The 21743-nt window shown below is 41.2% G+C and overlaps 1 protein-coding gene across 2 annotated transcripts in view; it reads left to right on the top strand.

Annotated features, from left to right (window-relative positions):
* LOC111865558 (monocarboxylate transporter 12) overlaps nucleotides 1–21743 on the top strand; it is a 91893-nt gene continuing 70150 nt past the window's right edge. Inside the window, exon 1 of one of the 2 annotated variants that reach the window (XM_023853697.1) lies at nucleotides 1–59. The gene's annotated coding sequence lies outside the window, so the exon portion shown is untranslated. Of the gene's footprint in view, nucleotides 60–18830; nucleotides 19002–21743 lie in introns of those variants that run through there. The other variant, XM_023853696.2, reaches the window with a different exon arrangement.

Genomic DNA, 21743 nt, shown 5'->3' with positions numbered 1-21743 from the left:
AAATCCAGTTATATTGACAGTGTCGTGAAAGGAGGACGTGAGGTTCTACATAGCAGCCGGTAAGTTGATACGGACACGTCTGTTTTGTTGCCATTACGTAATAAGGTGTATTTTGAGAGCGATTTTTAAGTAACAGACATGTAAACCTACAAATTCACATTGAAATTTCAAATACATGAATAGATACGTGCAGCTTGCTGACAATATATATAATTAAGTTAATTTTCACTTCGCCTGAAACTAGAAAGGTTATGTCACGCTTATAAGGCTAATGCGGGGTGAGTAAAATAGTTTTATGTAGGTTAAAATTGTGTCTTACCACAGGCTTTGTACATGATTCTATTAAGTCAAAATGGTAAATATTTGGATCTAAAATAAAGTGACAGGAGGATGGATAAACTGCATAATAAAGAGCGTACATTATTAGACGTTCAAATCGCCGAGAATGATATAGGTAAGGCATGTAGCACTCACGTTATGGATAAGAAGCGTTTGAAGAATTTTGTTCGGAAAACCAGAAGAGAGGAGACCGTTTGGAAGTACGAGGTGTTGATGGTTTGATAATACTAAAATGGATCTTAAAGAAACAGGTTCTGATGGGTGTAGACAGGATTAATATGGTTTAGAATAGTGAACAGTAGCAGGCTTGTGCTACGGCAGTAATGAACCTGAGGTTTTCACAAAACACGGGTCATTTCTTCATTATCTGAGCAGATTTTGGTATCTGAACACAGAGATTGCTCTATTGAGTTACTGAGTTCTGTAGGATTAGGTAGATTAAAATTGTTTACCTCACCTGTAGTTACTTAAACGGTTGGGCCACGCCATAGCTCAAGCGGTTAGTCGCGGGCTTTCCACCGCAGCGGCCCGGGTTCGATCCCGGGGGTCTGGTAAAGTGGGATTTGTGGCGGACAAAGTGGCGCTGGGGCAGGTTTCTCCGAGTACTTCGGTTTCCCCTGCCAATCTTCATTCCACAAAATGAAGACGTATGGATGAGTGGAGGTATAGCTCCACCATTCTTGACCTCAGCTTTAGAGAGTGTTATAGGATACTGAAACTGTGAACCATGATGTCGAATGCCTGTACAATATTACTTCTACACGGTTCACTTTGCTCTGTACTGCGAATGTTGAAGAATTACGTTGTACTGTTCAAGTTTATGATACCAAGTAATCTCGTAGGTGGGTTACCAGCGTTTCACAGGGACACGCTGCCTCCATTTTCAGGGTATAGGAAGATAATATGTTTCTCCTCAGTATCCACTCACCAAATTAAGAGCGTCATGATATCAATACGGTTATAATTTCTTTCATTTCGACGACTCTTCATGTTTTCCCCTTTCTTGTTTCGTTATTTCCTCGTTGTATTTCTGCCCTTCGTATCACACTTGGTTGGATAACAAGCCTATAATTACAGTACTTCTGCAGTAACGTTTATTTGAGTTGACTTGTGACGTACCTTGGCAAAGACGTGTGTCTGCCTACACCTGTTCTTAACCAAACACACATAACGATATCTAGTTTCTATCGAACAGAATATTTCTATATGCTTTGCAAATACAGATTACACAGTGGTTAACTGCACCAGGTTAATTATTTCACCCAGAAGATGTGGGGGTTGCCTGTTATGAAGGCCTCATATATTCTTAAAAAGAATATATAGAAGGTACCTTATGTACTGATTTATTTGCTGTTTGTTTAACTACACTGAATCACCTACCATCAACGAAATTTAAGGAAGCAATGACTTCCAAACGCGGCGGCCCTGGTTCGAGCCCGGGCCAGGTTATGTGGGATTTGTGGTGGACAAATTGGCGCTGGGGCAAGTTTTCTCCAAGTATTTCGGTTTCCCCTGCCAATCTTTATTCCAACAATTGCTCCACCTTCACCTATCATCTGGGGCTGGTAGCGGCCGCAGTACCACGTGGACTCGGCCTCACCCCACTATGAATAATAAAAGAATATAAAATAAAAGAGCACTAAGAGGAAAAAATACGAGGTTAAGAAATGTGAAGAAGATTAGCAACCGAAAATATGGCGAACATCACTAAACGATATCACAGGAAATGTATAGAACACTTGGATCGAATGCCTCTGAACGTCGAATGAGGAAGACACTTTCAGAATTCCACAGGAAAAAGTGACAGAGGCGGCGTCCAGGGGAAAAGATGGAAAGGATATTTTTATGTTTCGGAACAGAATTATTCTGCCCGGTACTTATTACAGAAATAGGACAACTTATTCATATACTCAATTTATTGTTTATTTGACGATCCTGTCAGTAGTTCAGACTATGCAAATTCCAATAATAAAGTGACTGACGAATAACGGTATCTCGGACCGGACGCCAGATATCCTGCATGATAATTTTCGTGGTTTTTCTCGGTCCCTCTAGGCAAATGCCGGAATGGGACCTCAGTTAGGCCACTTCTGTCCAACTCATCATTTTTTGTCTATATTTTTACCATTGGACTCTCTATAGTCTCGATACTGGAAGTGTCGTTAAATAACTTAGCAAACAGAAAAAATATCACGTGTAGGTGTTGTTTCGTGACTTATATGACGGGTTTTGGATTGGATGATTGGATTTACTGCACCTTGTACATTCACACAACTCGGGACTACACCGCTGTTGCTGATCCACACACTTTAAAGTTCACTGTTACACACACTCATGCACTAGGATTCTCGGTCTTCACTATTCATATCCTGGCAACGTATTTATAAAGCTCACTGTCACTTCAAATCATACATGAAATCTTCTTGTCACAGACTAATTCCTTTCTTGCCATTATTCTGCAGCTGACAGATCCAAAGACTCGACTCAATTCCAAACTCAAATCCCGGCAGGCTGGAGCCCCGAAATTCGACTCTTAACTTCAATTTATGCTGCTGAAAAACTCTTTTTTATTACTACTTTGCACAGACCACGAGGAAAACATCTTGTATTTTCTTGTATTATTTTAGGCGTATTCACTTATCCGTTGCCTAGCAATAGACATCCTATTATTGCGCTTGTTGACTCCCGGGGGAATGTGTTTACCTAGTCGTTGCCTAGCAATGGGTCTATACATCACAGTAATCCATATGAATCCAGCACCTCATGTCTCCCTGATTGTTATAGCCTCAGGCAATTTCCTTCCTGAAAGAAGAAGAAATGTTTCTGTGACCTGGGTTTGCAGGTTTTAAGGTCGCAGTTCAATAATTGAAACTGGTCTTGTGCTTCAGAATTTTTCTCTTCTAGAATAAACTCTGTGATAGATCGAGAGCATTTGGTACACAGATGCAGACTTTCGCCTCGTTAATTCAGACATCCATTCAACCATTCTGATATATCCTTGACATCGAATGAAAAGTTTCTGCGATGCTTTTTAATTGGCTGCATTCACTTCTGAGTCAGGACAGCCAACAAATAAAACTTACGTCAATGCGAGGCGAAAAACTTATAAAAAAAAGTCGTAAGAAATTTTTATTTGTCAATTGAACTAATAAATGTACTATATAACTGGCCAAAAAATAGCGACTTTGAGACACAGGTAACCTTTATGTTCAAAATTATTGAAATGGAAGTGGGCTAATCTATAAGACCGTAACTAATTACTCGTATGTCTGTGTGACATTGTGTAATCCGTACCACGTGCGTTCTCCCTGTACTATGAGATCTGAAATTTGCACTGAATTGTGATTTTTCTGAATCATAATATCGTGTAGTCTCTCGTATATGGTTACAGACGTTTCGGCAAGACTTACTGCCTCCATTATCAGGTATAAATAGCTAAACTACGCGATGTCATAACTCAAAGGAGCGTAATCTAAATATCTTATTAAGCTAAAAACCAGTTCTAACAGCAGTTCCATCCCGTTCCAAGCCTTCCATAATGATCCATTTTCTGGCATATTTCACTCAATACTTCGGTACATTTTCCCCATTCAACCTGTGTAAAATTACAAGTTCTCTTTGTCCATAATTTGTGATCTCCCTTTCTTGTGCTTAGATTATATAACTTCGTTGTCATTAGCTCAGTGTATGTAGTGTCAGAAGATAAAATGGTTAGTGAATAATGGGTGTGGAGGGAAGCTGGCTTCTACAAGTCTGATTCACTAATCCTGCATTTGCGTGAAACAGAATAAAGAAAACCACGAAAGCCACAGTCAGGGTAATTGGTCTCTGGGTCGGTATATGAACTCGGTATACCCGAATGTGAAGCAACAATGGTACCCATTTCATAACCACTTTTTATTATTATCTTGTAATGAATATATACTTCAAACTGCTATGATATACTACGCGTTGCATAATGTCGTGTCTTAAAGGCTGTTGTCCATTTCGCGAGTGAATTTTATCTTCAGCAATAACATCTCATGACGCAATACCTGATCGTCTGTTTATCAATAGACGTCATTAACTTCCCAACAGAATTTTCACAGATCATAGAACAAGTTCTGATGTAAAATATTGTCACATGATCAGAGTGACTAGAGAGGTGTTGGATTGATAACTCGGTTTAGTGGACAATTTTACATCTGGTAACTACACTTCACACATCACTGTCACACAAAGACCAGTGTCCTCAGTAACGTTGCTTGCTTTGCGGCCTCAACGGCGGACGTTTCTCTACTTCCGGGCTCATGTCCTCGCAGGGTGGCGACCATCTCACGCCAACCTCATGCTCTGACCGTTGGCTTCAGTCGGTACGTCCTTTAGCTGCTAGATTCCGGGCAGGACTGACTTCCAACTGTCAACCACTAACTTCAGCTATCAATTGGCGACCTGCTTCCGAGTCGAATTAACTCACATCGCACAAATGACTCGTTATGTAGCCTCGGCGCGCACCGCACTGAAAACACTTTTTCAACAGTTCCTCTGTTGTTGCTTGCGTACGTTGCTTAACGATGGCTCTGGTAAAGTTGAATATAACACAGCCGTTACCTAGCAATGGCGGTCTCTCTGACTGCCTTATTCTAACTACCAGGCCTTGGTGGCGCCATAGCTCAAGCGGACAGTCACTAGCGGCGGCCCGGATTCGATGCCGTGTCTGGTCAAGTGGGAATTGTGGTGGACAGAGTGGCACTGGGGCAGGTTGTCTCCGAGTACTTCAGTTTCCCCTGCCAATCTTCATTCCACCAAATTCTTCATCATCATAATCACCCGGAGCATGGCCGCGCCATAGCTCAAGCAGTTAGTCGCTGGCTTTCCACCGCGGCGGCCCGGGTCTGGTCAAGTGGGATTTGTGGTGGACAAAGTGTTGCTGGGGCAGGTTTTCTCTGAGTACTTCGGTTTCCCCTGCCAATCTTCATTCCACCAATTGTTCCACAATCACCCTCTCCTATCATCTGGGGCTGGTACAATAGGCCAGAAGTGGCCGCAGTAGAAGGGACTTAGTCCCACCCCGCTCATCATTCATCTGTAATCTGTCATACGACAGGTCCACAGTCTCTTCCACAAGAGTTCCTCCACTTAATGCCATCTAGAGCTTTCTCCTTCAAATGAGAATATCCTCTTCTGTTCCCAAGGTCATCCAGCATCTTCTTACGTCTTTTTCCTCGTCTTCTGATCGCATACATGGTGTCTCTATTTTTGGAAAGAGACTATCCAGGAAATTTGATAATTTGGTAGTTTTTCCATTTGCTTTCCACATCGCAGTACAACAGCCGTTCAAACCACTCTGTTGCAATACGAACTTGAACCATCTCGAGCATCATTTGCTCTGTGCTTCAAGTCGCTGCTGATGACGCTGCTATAGCATTAAAAAAAAAAAAACTACCAGGCCTCATGTCACAATATATACGTACCGATTCTGAAAATGTATTTGACACAAATGTTAGTACCTCGGAATGACGGGTTTTTCTGCGTAAACATGACTCCTGGGCCCACAAATCTGAACCAGCATTTAAGCGCGCTGTAGCGAATACTTTAGTAACACTGTTTCGAATATATAGGAAAACAGCGAAGAACTGAATGGAAAAGCACAAATTGCGAAGTATAACAGAATGTGGATTGAATCGGCGACGGCCTATTTCAAGAAATGAACATTACGTTCGCCAGGAAATATTGAAGACAACCAAGAAAACCACAATTTAGAGTTCCAATTGCCCAGATAAGACTCGAACCGGCCACTTCTTGAATAAGATTTTAAAGCTTTATGGCTATTTCGAACTGCACTTCCGCAAATAATTGATAGGGCAGTAAAACTTGATTTATACACCTTTGTATTGTTTCACCATCACAGATCAGTAATTAAAATTAGATAACTTCGGGAAACTATTAACATTCACGTAAAAAATTTCGGACTTTTGTCAGAGTCAAATTTAAAGGGGAGAGGATTGGGAAAGTGACCGAGATGGCATTTCTTCTTGTTTAATTTAAGGAGTGTGATCAGCATTCAGCATGTAAATGTAAACGTTGAACACCATACTTATTGGTCAACCTGTAGAAATGTATTATGGCATGTTAGCGACTAGACATTAATTTTGGATCGCTAATTGAATTTATTGAACATTTACCACTCGTAATTGCAGGTAATTATAACAGATCTAAGCATTCAACAAACCACAGTACTACAGCATACATAAAGTCTTCACCAGTCATTGTCTGGTAACGGCTTCCAACAATGTAGATTCCTCAGTTTCCCTATTATTATCCTTACCGGCTGGCGAATATCTCGCAAATCCTCATGGCCACAACTGACTCATGACGGCAATTCCTGGCCTCCTGGCCGTCACTGGCCATCCTTATCTGCCACTCGCTAACCTGGCTAGCACTGGCTAGGTTCAGAGTCATACTTATATTACGACAGATAGTCAGTCTGCCAGTCTGTATTGGTGTCAAGCCCTATCTGGGGCCCGAGACCAGATTTTTGTTACTGTCAAGTAGTTGCAGGATTTTTGATGTGGGGCGTCCTCTCTGACGAGAGAACGGGTCCGTCGTTTATAATTGCTGCTGGTCCTCGCCAGTGCAGTCATTCTCGGGACTTACGGCCATATTTAACTGCCTCATATTCGAGACTCCCCCAACCTGGAGGGCCAGGTCCCCGTATTTATATCCTCCAGTGACAGGGTAGCCCAGTTATGTACCCAGGAACTGGTTTCCCTTTTCGTCGCCTCCGACGACTCGCATGGTCTATCAGCTGTTACGTCAGAGTGTACGGATTAAACTAATATACTTGTACCTAAAATGGATGATGGTCATAAGCCACTTAGGGTGTTACATAACATGGAAATGTATTATTCTCCCAGCGTTTCAAACTTTTTAATAGCCTTTTTGTATTTTCAATTAATTTTGTTTGTGTCTGACTTTCCATTCTAAGCATCTTACTCATAAGAACCTCCAAAATGTGGCACGTGTTTGGAAGTGTCTCTGTCTTAATTACATGACGCAAAACAAGTTCAGAAAGCGACATGTAGACCTACTTGTCTTTTTAACTGCTTAACTGTACACCCTCGTAAAATAACACGAACTAGCCTGAGGATAAATGAGTTTAAAAACAGGTCTCCTGTTATTTACGCTGCTTCAATTACAAGTAGGCCTATCTTATAGCGCTGAACGAAATTAATAGATCACACGAAGAATGATTAGATATAGGCCTTATGACGTGCTGATCCCCCTTCCAAGGAGTTCTACCGACTCTGTATAGGATCAAGGAGCTGAGAAACCTGCTAAGTTGCATAAGCGCTGAAGAGACAGAGACTTGAAAGAGGACAGTCATGATATAGCAACGGCTAACATCCAGACATTCGTCTATAGTGACAACGGAAAACCATGGAACCTGCAGTCAGCCTGACAAGAAAACTTTGCCAAAACATTGAAATAAGTAACCCGCAAGGTGTATGAATGAGAAGGAATCCTAAGTATTAGAAAAAAACAAACAAATATTCACCTTTTTCATTTATTTAATATGCTAGATGATGCTGACGTCACTTTGTAGTGATATTCCTGAGCAAGAAATTCATAGAAAAGCGTAAAACGCCTTATTTAAGTGGCATACGTTTCTAGCTCTATAGATGTGTTATTGTCATCATTGTTATTTTGTTTTATTTTTGTGAGTAATTTATTATTTTACTAAAGATTCTCTGTTGCATTTCTCTGGCATAAAGATAATCTCAAGGATTCGCACCGCTCCCGTTATTCTTAACTTTTCATTTATAACCAACATTTCATGCATACATAATAAGAATATTCATAGCATATTTCCGTGCTAAATTTCACATGTCTAATTACTGTGGATTATTAGTACTCACCATCACATCGAAAGCGGAGGAAACTTCACACAGCCGCCATGTTCTTGCTTTACATTTTGCGAAAGTTTATGTTAACGAAAACTGCATATTCTTTAAGTTCTATCAGTTTACGTCAAATCAGAACCTTATAACAAACGGCTCTAATGTCGCTCCCACCTCACATGTTCACGTTTCCACCATAATGCGGTTACTGATTGTACTAAATTAAAAACTATGATTTTGGCTGCCTTCCAGCGGCGTACTGTCCCCATTATGTTACATGAAAACCTGTACATTCAGAAGTATAATGAGGTACACGCAGTAGGCAGCATGATAAACTCATGAGCCTATTTTCATTTATTATGAAAGGAAACTGCAGTCAAGTGTTTAGAACCCCCACAAGAGACAGCCCTCTTACTGGAGGGAGTAGTGACCTGCGAGGTCCCACTGGCGCGCTGAGTAGCGCCTGGTAAGGGCTCCTTCCCAGGATTATGTGACGGGTAGACAGGACTCGTTAGCCGTGGTAGGCAACCTGTCTAAGGAACGGAAACTCTGAATAAAAACGCTGGTCCTATCTGAAAGGGGGTATCCCCGTGTGGAGGCCGGGTCAAATACCTCCACCGTAGTCGCCGGAGGCGACGAAAAGAGAAGTCTCGAATCTGAGACAGTAACATTTGGTCACGAGTCCCACGGGACTCGGACCCGAGAATGACCGCGTTGACGAGAGCCAGCAGCAAATGTAAACGATAACCTGTCCTCTCGTCAGAGAGGGAGTACTCCATATCAACGAGCCCGCAATTGTCTGGCAGTAATAAAAATGTGGTCGTAATCCCCAGAAGGGGTTGTAACATTAGACTTCGACTCGACTTGAAAGGAGTTTTTGCAATATATTTGTCTCTTGCTCAAGTAAAAGTAGAATTACTCGTAATCCACAAAGCTGCTTCTTGTTTGAGGAAGGAAAGAGCTAACCAGCTCAACTTCTTCTTCTTCTTCTTCTTCTTCTTCTTCTTCAGATGATGATGATGATGATGATGATGATGATGATGATGATGATGATGATGATGATGACGACGACGACGACGACGACGACGACGACGACGACGACGATGGTGGTGGTGGTGGCGGTGGTGATGAAGAAGAAGAAGAAGAAGAAGAAAGTAGAATAAGAAATAGAAGAATGTAAGAATGAAAGTGTTCCCATTCTCTACACCAGCGTCATAATTAAGCACGTAGGGTCACTTACTGAAGTCCTGCTCACCGTGAACCGGTCTGCAGACGGAGACAAATAACAAGAAGCAAGCTGACTGACGTAGTGAAAATGTATAAAATACTGATAAATTGAAGAGAAAATGGATTTAAGTGGTTGATTTCTGAAAGAACTAATTTTACAGCTCTCTCGAGTTCTGAGGAATATAGGGTTCTGGACTACTCGAATATTGGAATATCAGGTTAAAATCTCGGTATGCATATGTCTATGATTTTCTGTAAAGTGCTGTGTTCCAAGGTGCTGGTAGAGGTCTTGAGATAGGCCGGCCTCCTCTTCCAAGGAGATTCACTAAGTCTGTAAAAGGATTCATCGTTTCAGAAGTTAATTCTGACTACTAGTATGACACAGATCCCATTCCTTAACAGGAGAAATGGAAGAATTAATTACTGTAGTTGTATTAACTATACTCGTAGATGGAATTTATATTAATATTACAGATATTCAGCAGGAAAGCCAGAAGGAAAGCGACCACAGGAAAGACCAAGGCGTAGGTGGGTGGACAATATTAGAATGGATCTTAGAGAGATAGGATGGGATGGTATGGATTGTATAGATCTGGCTCAGGATAGGGACAAGTGGAGGGCTCTTGTGAACACGGTAATTAACCTTCGGGCTCCATAAAATTCTGGGAAATTCTTGAATAGGTGCAGAATTGGCGGCTCCTCCAGAAGGGCTCAGCTCCATGAGTGAGTGAGTAAGTAAGTAAGTAAGTAATTACAGGTATTAAGCACGTTATAGAAGAATGAGAAATGCATACAAAATGTTTGTCTCGGTCTAAAAGGCAAACGATCACTTGAAACTTCGTAGGATTATATAGAAGGATAATATTATCACGTATCCTGGTAACGCGACAAGTACGAGTAATTAATGGGTTCAAGATTAGATGAATCGATTTATTGGATATTCACCAGTCGGAACTACAATTAGTCGTAATAAAATTTTTCTGTAACTATACCACTTCGTAGCTACGAACAATGATGACACCACTTACGTGGTAAACTTCACTTTTGACTTCCGACTCCGTCTTCTGTGTTTTGCCCTCTTCTCTGCTCTGTCGCATTCTGTCCCTGTTGGTCAGTTCTCTCCCTGAGGTAGATGCTGGTCGAACCGTATGGAGACCACCTCCTTCAACAGTGGATTTCTCGCGCTCCTAGCCGTTACTGTTTCGACCGTTTCGTTGCCGTGTGAACAGCCTTTGCCTGTCCGTTGTAACGGAAACGTTTCTCTATGCGTCACGAACGAATCGACGTGACTCTGTAGGCAATGCATTGCTTCTTCAGTCGTATTCGTTGTGGAAACGTTTTCCAACTATTCGTCGTCCAGCAGCGGCGCCTTCCGCGTTGCCACGGGAACGTGCTCAGCGAAGCAGATGGGCAGATTTTAGCTTTCAGGCGTCATGTCACAATATTAAAGTGAGTCTTTAAGCTATAGAATGTGACTGTGTTAAATGAATTCGTCTATTTCAAGATATGGTGAGTGCTGGGCTCTCAAGAACACAACTATATACCTTATGATTCTGGGGAATGTCTTGACCAGTTGAGAGACCGCTCGATTCTGAAGAAGAACTCCGCTCCTTTGGGGTACTTTGCGATCAGAAGACTCATCTTAAATGCATTTTGGGGATAGATTGAGGGAAGGGGAACAGCTAGCTTGAGGAGGAGAACAGATAGATTGAGAGGGAGAACAGATAGATTGAGGGGAAGAACAGAGAGATTGAGGGATAGAACAAAGAGATTGAGGGGGGATAACAGATATAGTGAGGAAGAGAACAACTATATTTGAGGAGAACAGGTAGATTGAGGTGGAAACAGATAGATTGAGGAAGAGAATAACTAGATTGAGGGGGAGAACAGATAGACTGAGGGGAGAACAGATAAATTGAGGAGGAGAACACAGATTGGGGGGGAAGAACAGATTACTATGGAATCTGAAGATGTTAAGCACATGAAGGAAAAAGTTTTGAAGAAGAAAAATAAGAAGAAGAAGCAAGTCATTTATCATGTCCTGAATTGACTTACTATACGGACCCACCTCCGAGATCTGGTTAGTTCCGAAATAGTCGGCGTGGATCCCGAATACTAAATTTAGTTGATTTTCGTAAAATAGTCACGAAGATGAAAAAGTGAGCGAGTGTGCAGACAGATATGACCTTCCCATGCTTATAGGAATGGGATGAACTTTGACCTGGACAGGCATGTCAGCACACCCGGCTTGTGCCTGCAGTTTGCCAATTCAGTAGATAAGAGTTCAACATTCCAGTACAAAGAGAATGGCAAGTGACGTTCACCAGATATCTTCACCAAACTCAATCTCCGATTCCACGACACATGTGGCAATGCAACACAGACAACAGGCCAATACATCCCTTTGCTGGAACTTCGCCTTCTTTCCTACTGGTGCACTTCCGGTTTACATTCTACACCCGGAGACCTCACTGTTCTTTTTCATCATTGTATCCCCCACTTTTTCAAATCGTATGTCAGGACAGTGACTTTCAAATATGTCATGAACTTTTTCGTCCACAACCTTTCATCTATCCTCCTTCCAGCCGCACTATGGCCCTGAGGTCGACTCAGCCTCTAACAGAAATGAGTGCCAGGTATATTCTTGGGAGTAAAGGGCGGCCGGCACGTAGCGCTGACAAATTTGCCGCCATCTATGAGCCGATTGTCTAGAGAATGTGGGAACCTCAATATCTCACAACCCTATAGGACTCCAGGGACTGTTACAGGGATACCTTTACTTTAATTTTACTTTTTTTTTCTTTGGCACTACAGCCCCAGTGGACCTAGTCCTACCTCCATGAACTTCTCCGTTCACTTCGGTTTTTCTAGATCTTACACATTCGGTACGACTCCTTGGGCGGGTGATCAGCTCGTCGCAAGGCCTCTACCTGTATACAAACACAGAAAAACGCACACACACACAAACTAAACATCCATGCTCTGAGTAGGATTCGAACCCATGATCCCGGTTTCCAAGCGAGCGAAGACAGTGCATGCCTTAGACCGCTCGGCTACCGTGACCGGCTTACTTTTACTTTACCTTCCACTTATCCTGGATAGCGACAGGCTTCGAGCTTGACGGCTGGGGTTCGATTCCTGGCAAGGGTAGAGGATTTTTCTCTTCTCCACAGCGTCCAGACCGACCGTTGGGCTCATCCAATCTGCTAGCCATTGGGTTCCTGAAGCCCTCTCTCCAGGGTATAGAGACTGGGATGTGAATATGAACATTTCATGTAGTGCCGAGGTCAAGGTGGTGATGTACTTCCACCCCGCAGACGTTTCAATGACGTGATGCTTAATCATTTAAGCACAGGGAAGGGTTTGTCTTTTCCTTCCAGTTAATCACTGCAGTGCTACTGCTTGAAACTATTACTGCGTAGTGGGTGAAGTGTCGTTAAGGAAGCGAATAACGATATATCGTATTGTGAATGGAAAGGATTACGCGTAAGGCCATTCAATTTTCCATCCTCAAAAAGATACTGTGTCCCTGAAATCGTACAATAAATAAATTGTCACAGTGACAACTAATTGTTCGAAAATTCAAACCATGAAATAATTCTGCGAGCTGTGGTTCGTAGGTTGGTTAAAAACGAGGCCATCTGGCAGTGGTGTGATTTCTTCATCTGATGTAAGATACGCATGCCGCTATCAGCAGTTTCACTTTATATTGCATGATCGGTTTGCCTCTGAACATATAGCAAGACGTACTTTGTCGCGTAGAAATAAAGATGTTGAGGAACCCATTAATCAACAGTTGATCAAAGATCATAAAATTCGAAATGGACAGTGCGAGTCTGTAAACATCCTGGCGCCATGCATGTTTCTAGATGCTCGCCATGATATATGCCAATAACAAGATATCTGCACAGCATAACATTCTGTAGCTGGTTTCGATAAGTCTCTCTGCAGAAAACTATAGGTCATTCTCCATTTCTTTCTTTTCCCTTTCCTTCCCCTTTTTTCTACTTTACATTCATTCTTCTTTTTCTCCATTACTGTCTCATGTTTTTCATTATTCTTTTATTTTAACTTTCATACCCAACTTGACCACGACATAGCTCAAGCGGTTAGGCGCTGGCTTCCCACCACGGCGGTCTGGGTTCGATCCCGGGTCTGGTCAAGTGGGTGGACAAAGTGGCGCTGGGGTAGTTTTCTCCGAGTACTTCGGTTTCCCCTGCCAATCTTCATTCCACCAAATTCTCCAGCATCATAATCACCCGGGCAGGCTACAATTGGCCAATCAGTGGCCGCCGTGCCGAGTAGACCCAGTTGGACTCCACCCCCCACTAAGCGAATTAAAAAAAAAATTAATTTCATACCCCACTTCTTCCATTCTTTCCTCCTTTTTATCTTCCATTATTTCTCTTCCGTTATTTCTTTCCTTACCACTTCCCTTTAGTTTTCTTCAATCCTTCTCTTTCCTTCACCTTCTTATCTTTCTTTCGTTACTTTCTTTTTTTCCTTTTTCTTCTTCAGACATTTTTCTTTCCTCCCTTCTTCCTCACTTCCTTCAGTAATTCTTGTCTTCCTATTTCCTTATTTAATAATTGTGTTCCCTCTTTCTTCTTTCATTCTTCTTCCCTTTATTCAGGGTCTATTTATTTATTATAGCGTAGTCGGTATAGCGACTGGCTACGGAATGGACGCCCAAAGGGGTCCGAAGATCGAATCCCGGTGGGGGAAAGAATTTTCACTTCTCCAGAAAGGCTCTGGGGCCAACCCAACCTCATATCCAATGGTTAGGGCTCTTGTCCGGGGGTAAAGCGGACGGAGCATGAAGATGACCACCCACCTGCAACTAGCGCCGAGGTCAAGAGCAACTGGATCTACACATCCACTCCCCCATACGTCTTCATGGCGTAGTGCTTAATTACCGTATTTACGCATGTATAGGCCGCCTGCGTGTATAGGCCGCAGCACAATTTTCAGACAGAAATTAGAGAAAAAATAATTTTCTTGGAATATTATTTCAGGAGTAGAACATCCTGTATCACTAATTATGAATATAATTTTTTTTAATGAAGTGTGATTTCGAATATTTCGAATATAAGCCGCACCCCAGTTTTCATCTTGAATTTTTGGCAAAAAATGTGCGGCCTATACATGCGTAAATACGGTAGTTAGGTACAGGGACAGCTTAACCTTTCATTTTATTTCCATTCATTCCCTCTTCCACTATTTAATCTCTCTTCCTTCCTTTATTTTTCCACTTTACCTTCTTTCACTTCCTTCGTTCTTTTAATTCCTTCTTTGCTTCAACACTTTATAGCTTATTCTAAAGTAAACTGTTGTAAACCTCTGGCCAACATCCGAACCGTTCTTTTTGATTGAAACCTGCATAAAGCCCTTTGGAACTTCAACATGGAATTGTTTTTAAAAATCGTAAAATATAACTTACCTCTATAACTTGCGAAATTTAGGGGAAACAGTTACGTTTATGCTAATATACTAAGCTTGATAAACTTCTCGTACCTAGATGAATAGTTTTCGGCAAATCTTGCTTATAGCCAGAAACCTTCGTCAGAATTGTGTAACCTGTCGTTTTCTTTCAACTCGCAACAGAGCATCACAATGGTCATTATCTAGTTCGACACTGACCAACAGAGAGATTTTTTTAGTCACAGCGTGACAGAGTGTAATACTCGGCGGTTGAATGGTTTGGCCTTCGGATACAAAATGAATAACAAGAGACACTTTATAAGTTTCCTTAATAACCGTTATTCCAAAATTACCACCATACGCTCCGTTTTGTTTCCAATTTACATTTTGTATTCTTCCCTTTTATTAGTAAGCAACTGAATATTACCAAAAAAACGTCAAATGCAACAAATCTTTTCTATTTTCCGTATGCATATTACAACTTTCTTTTTCTAAATAAGCTTTACTGGCTTTCATTCTCTAGCAGTGTACAAATGTTCCGAATATTCATCCTACCTTAGTAACAGTTTATTCAGATAAACCTTCCATCGGTCTATCCATTTTGTATATTTTTTCACGATTTCACTGAAAATTCATGCCAGGAGAAACGGAAATTTGTCTTCGGCAATTCACTGCGACCTGACGATTAATCTCAGAATTCTTACTATGAAACTGCACTTCATTCTGAACTTTCGCAAATCTAAAAGAAGGGGCACAATTCCCATCTGTGACTACAACGACCACAGATCACCCGTCCACTGGTCCACTCTTATGTTAATCGCGATCTCAGTGAATGCATGCGCTATCAGAGACTGAAATTTGTTTTGGGAGACGTCGAAATTGCCAAGCAGCCGGGCGACCAGTCTTGTAACTACTTCCACCTCTGTGTTTGGGACATCAAAGCTCGTTTAAGCTCTTGTGTATATGTGAATGGCGTGCGGGAGGTGTCCTAAGATGGACTTTAAGATCTGGTCTGGTTCTTCAGATAAGGTTCCAAGATAGGAAGATGGACTTGTAGACAAGAAATAATGAAAATCCCATCTTCAGAAAATGAGTTGATATTGACCGCCCACGACAGCACATACCGTCTGTGACATAATTTCATAAATAATAAGAAAATGCAAGAAGAAGCCAAATTAAATCAACATTTTATCTCTCTATGAATCGACTGGAAGTAAGAGGCAAAGCATTCTTGGCGCTTATGAGCTAGGTTTATACTAAGTTTACCAGCCACTAAAGGTTAGTTAAATGTTACAGATACTTAATTTAGACTTTCAGAACCCCATATTTTCTTGTATTGAACATAGAAGTGTCTTTTCCAAATGTTAAATCATACAGCGTTTTTGTAATAGCCTGGAAATTTTACACAATACGTAATAACAGGCCACTATAAGATTATCATCAATGTGAGTTTATCTTACGAAAAGAAATGGAAATTTAATAGTTGAAATTTGATTAGACCTTCTACACAGAAGGAAGATTTCTAGAACCCCGAGTTTTCAGCAGTTATGAGCAGAAACGTCTTTATAACTTCCTGGTAATTACTTAGTTTAATATACTAATTAAATGTTTAGTAGTCGCCGTCGTCTTAGAGGTTATGTCTTCGCCCAGTTCTGGCTCCTAACAGAATTGGTGGGTTCCATCTTATTTCTGTGTGTCCTCTTGACTTCTCTCATAAAGTAGTTAACTTGGTTGTAAGGGTTTGTCCACGCATATACGCCTTTCCCAAACCCAGCATTAGCTATTTCTGTAGAAAACACTTCTTATCACAGGAACAAAATTGAAAAACTAAAATTTTTAATGGACGTCTGAAGTACAGGAAACTAAGCATATAAGAGGTTGGGACACAGAGGGAAAGTGTTAAGTTTAACCAGCAGAATAATGATAAAAACAAAAACATTAATATATTATTTTAAAAGTAAATTATAAAAACTTTACCCAAGATAATAACAGTACTGATAATTGTCATTGGTTGAGCGGCTATGCTACAAGCCGGAAGGTCGCGGGTTGAAGTCCCGATGAGGTCACTGGATTTTTTCAATAGACCAAATCCTTCCAGCCGCACTATGGCCCTGAGGTCGACTCAGCCTCTAACAGAAATGAGTACCAGGAATTAATTAAATAATTTTCTTGGGGAGTAAAGCGCGGCTGACAACCTTACCACCATCTTTGAGCCGATTGTCTGGATAATGTGGGACCCTGGACGTCTCACAACCCTATGGGACTTCACAGCCTGGTACAGGGATAGTTTACTTTACTGATATTTGTCATTGTCATGTTAGTAAGTAAGGTAACCACATGAAATGCAACTGTGAGGAAACAGCCAACAACTTGGCTCCGTACGTAAGTTACTGTTAGATTACCTTCTTAATGCTGGACGAACTACAGTGGGATCAGAGTATCTTCAGCACAGTGTACACGTATATCCCTCAACAACGCTTATTTCTTGTTGCCGGGTTAATCAAACGAGAGAAGCTTGACAAGATCACAAGGACGTGAAAACACGAACCTTCTAATTGTTTTGTTGACGAACCCTAATAATCGTGACGTCACCCATTATTAACGACAATAATCCTTGTCGCATGTGCCAGTCCCCATTAGAGATACCGGCTTGTTCATTAGCGGCTAGTTATTCTAAGTGAAATTAACATCGGCTGGTCGCAACTCGTTAAAACTCCATGTTCCCGCTCTGCCTCCATGTCTGCAGGTTTCTCTCGGGACTCACAACCCTGGTACTCATTTCTATTAGAGGCTGAGTCGACCCCAGGGGCCATAGTGCGGCTGGAAGATTAGGTAAATTAAAAAAAAAATCCACGTCATCGGGAGTGGAACCCGCGACCTTCCGGTTTGTATCATAGTACCTCAACGAACTCAGATACCGCTTCTTTTTCAATAAGTAAAGCAAACATAATTTAAATAACACAAAATTTATTTACATCGCATTGCATTACACTTACTCTACATTCATTCATCTAAAGATGTACAAACTATGGCCCTTCGGCTTTAACATGATTTCTAGCACGATATATCAGCGAATTAATGGTCCTTCCAAAAGTTTCAGGATCTTTCCTTATTTGTTCTGTATTACCGAGAAACCTACCAATACGTGCAACTCGTGATTTACTTGTTTTCCTCCATATGCTAGTGTTGAAATAGGAGGCGGTATAGTGCAGTTGGTATAGCGACTGGCTACGCACTGGACGACGGAGGGTTCGGAGCTCGAGTCCCGGGAGGGTAAAAAATTTTCGCTTCTCTACGTCGTCCAGACCGGTTCTGGGGCGCACCCGGCCTCCTAGCCAATGGGTATCGTGGGCTCTTTCACCGGGGGTAAAGCGATCGGAGCGTGAAGCTGACCACTCACCTCCATCTAGTGCCGAGGTCAAAAAAAAGTATCTGTACATAAATTCCCCCATACGCCTTCATGGCGTAATTCTTAGTTAAGCGCAGGGACAACTTTATTTTCTTACCTTTATGCCAGTTTTGAAACAATTTACTATCATATATTTGCTTTGTAATATCTTTTAACAAAAAATAACGTCTTGCCCTTTACAAATAGGACATACAGTCATGTGAAAATTCTTGTTCAAAATGACATGATAACAATCTTCTGTTTGGCCGCTTTCTCTCAGGATATTCTGTATATTATATGCCTCATACAAAAGAGGACAAATGCTGAAATTGTCTAGATTCACTATTAAATAGCTTATATGTATAATATACCGGATATGTACTTGTTATTTTCCTTTAATAAATCCCAAATCGTTGCGACACGCATAGAGAAGACTTTTTAGTTGGATGTAAAGGTTATCTTAGTTCATCCAAAAATCTTGCACTGGCTGTTCTCATACTGGATTTTTATTTTCTTACTTAATACAATCGATAAGAGTCCTTGTGATAATCCACAGTAGCCGAGATATGCCCCAGAATATCATCTCAGTGCATGTCTGTATCCCGTGCAAGGCACGTCTGGGAATCTCTTTCTACTCAGCGGCTTCTATTCTGTACTGTGTCGTCGTATTAAAGGAGTGGAGAAAGCAAACGTCACAGCGGAACTGACTCCAACGTAACTGAGTGAAGACCTGTTGTTTTTAATTAGTAAGTTGTACAAGTTTTGTTTTAGATAATCTCTATCTCGACTTGTACTCTACTCCAAGTATAATTAGAATGATGAAGTCAAGGAAGATCATGTGGACTGGGCATGTAGCACGAATGTGGAGAAGTGCAATGCATATAGGATATTGGTGGGAAAGCCAGAAGGAAAGAGACCACTGGGAAGACCAAGACGTAGGTGGGTGGTCAATATTAGAATGGGTCTTAGAGAGATAAAATGGGATGGTGTGGATTGGTTTGGTCTGGCTCAGGATAGGGACTAGTGGAGAGCTCTTGTGAACACGGTAATGAACCTTCGGGTTCCATAAAATGCTGGGAAATTCTTGAGTATTTGCAGATTTTGCAGCTCCTCCTGAAGGGCTCAGCTCCATAAGTAAGTAAGTAATCTCTATCTCGAAAATTATGAAGGCAGTTCGTATAACGTATTGAGACATGGGCTTATAATTGACTCGAAACCTCAATTTGAGGAGGGACTGTATTCATAGGATTAGTGTCTCGTCCTAGCACAGGACTGTAGGACGGATAGACCACAGAAGATTTTATTTTGTCTGATTATTTTTTAGTTTCCTGTCTGATGATTCTTATTGTTTTAAAAATCATGTTGCATTGCACTTCTATCAGTGATCATAATGACCGTGAAGATTACTGTCTTCTGGGATCGAACGCCTTGTAGTCTAATATAACTTCACCGACGTTTCGGAGGAATATTTCTACATCTTCAGTGTCGAAGAGAATGTGAGTGTTTGCTGCTTGTTTCCTCGACACTGAAGACGACGGCAGTAGGTTCTTCCGAAACGTCGGCAAATTTCTACCATGCTGCACAGCGTCACATCACATATAATATAAATAAATTTTGGTAGTGGTATTTTCTCTGCAAAACATGTAATGGTTAAAACGCCATGACTTTGTCGTCAGAAACTCGTTTTTGACGCTGATGTTCAAATCGTGAAGAGGAGGTTTACAATAAAGTACGGTAGAGAACGTTTCGCACATCCTACCTCTTGCAACTGGGTGCCAAATGAACTAATAATCAGACGATGAGAATGAAGACGCATAGAATCTTTTCTGTTGAAAAAATATTTATGTGTATATTTATTTCTGTATTCTGTGGTCTAGTGGTCAGCGTTCCTGGCTACAGATCCAGAGGTCCGGGTTCGATTCCCGGCGCTACCAGATTTTTTCGGAGAAGTAGTGGGTCTGGAACGGGGTCCACTCAGCCTTGTGATGATAACTGAGGAGCTATTTCAAGGAAATAGCGGCTGCGGTCTAGAAAACCGAAATTAACGGCCTTGGGTATTCGTTGCGCTGACCACGCGACACCCTCTATCCGCAAAAGTTAGCATTAAACTTCGCCGACAAACGGCGGTCACTCGGTCGGTATAGTTCGCTTGCGGACTAAAATCACGGAGTTTGTTTTCTTGTTTGTTATATATACTTATTGTACGTCCCTTTATTATTACATGCCCTCTTGGAGGAAAAAAATCCTTGAAATGTTGTATTGGAAAACTTATCACTAAAACAGTCACATAAAATGACAAATAAACACCTTTGCTAATTTTAACTGCACAGTTCCCACAAAGAGAAACAAACCGTTTCAAATCGTTATCTATGTCATTATCTTGTAACTTGAACAATATCCTATAAGGTCACGCGGTAAAAACTGTAGGTTGTGTATAGGAAAGCATGTAGTTTTGTACCATCTATAAGTGAATGGAGTTAAAGTGTAAATAGAATAAAAAGACAGTCCTACGTCAGAGATTGCCAACTGATAATTTACGTCAATTTCGGCAGTATTACGAAATTGGCTTCAGTTTGCATACGTAAGTCACGACTTAACGGTTATATTAATTTATTTGCAGTTCATTTAACATTGATCTCAGCAACTCAAAATCTGTAGGGATAAATAGCAGAGTAATTAATATGAAACCCCTTGGTCAGCATAATCGATGTGCCTGCCCAGGTTAGGATGCATCTAGTTTAAAATTCAGGAATACTGCCACAGTCAATAAGTTCGTGGAATGGCCGCAAAGGGTCGTACAGGAATTTCTTGCCAATATGTTTCAGCAATGTTTTCGACAGCTATATCAACGTTGGCAGACTTGCATAGCGACCAACGGCAACTATTTTGAGGGCCGATGTGGATCTGTATAAGTGTATGTGAATACCTTGTAATTTCATTCATCAGTAATCTGTCAGACGACAGGTCCACATTCCACATTCCACGAACTTAATGACTATCACGTATAAGAACTGAGCCAACTTTCTCGGTAGTTGTCTCAAAATTTGTATTCCTATAGGCCTGTATAAATACTGTATATCCGGTATGAATTTATTCTATTCTTCGAGTTGTTGGATTAATTTGCGTCAGGTCTTACCAAATTTTCAGTGGATGATAAACTACGGGGGAGAGTCAGTAAATATACAAATATACAAATGGATATAAAACGTAAAATATAAGATATTATGATCTGGAAGAAACATTTATTTCTCGGCATATCCTCCGCCAAAATTGATACGCTTGTCCCATCCCCTTACCAATGCGTCGAAACCCGTAATCTTTCGACTATTGTCTCAAACACTTCCGCACCTCCGTTTCAACCTCTTCGTCATTAGAGAAACAGTTGCCACTCAGTTGTGGGGCTCTTTAAGCCATAAACACTTCCCACCGTAAACAGGAAATATTTATTTACGAATATTCTTTTCATTGAGTCCTTTTGTCTCTAAAAA

This window comes from Cryptotermes secundus, unplaced genomic scaffold (assembly GCF_002891405.2).
Source record: "Cryptotermes secundus unplaced genomic scaffold, Csec_1.0 scaffold836, whole genome shotgun sequence".
Taxonomy (NCBI): Eukaryota; Metazoa; Arthropoda; class Insecta; order Blattodea; family Kalotermitidae; genus Cryptotermes; species Cryptotermes secundus.
This window is presented reverse-complemented; position numbering and strand designations above follow the sequence as displayed.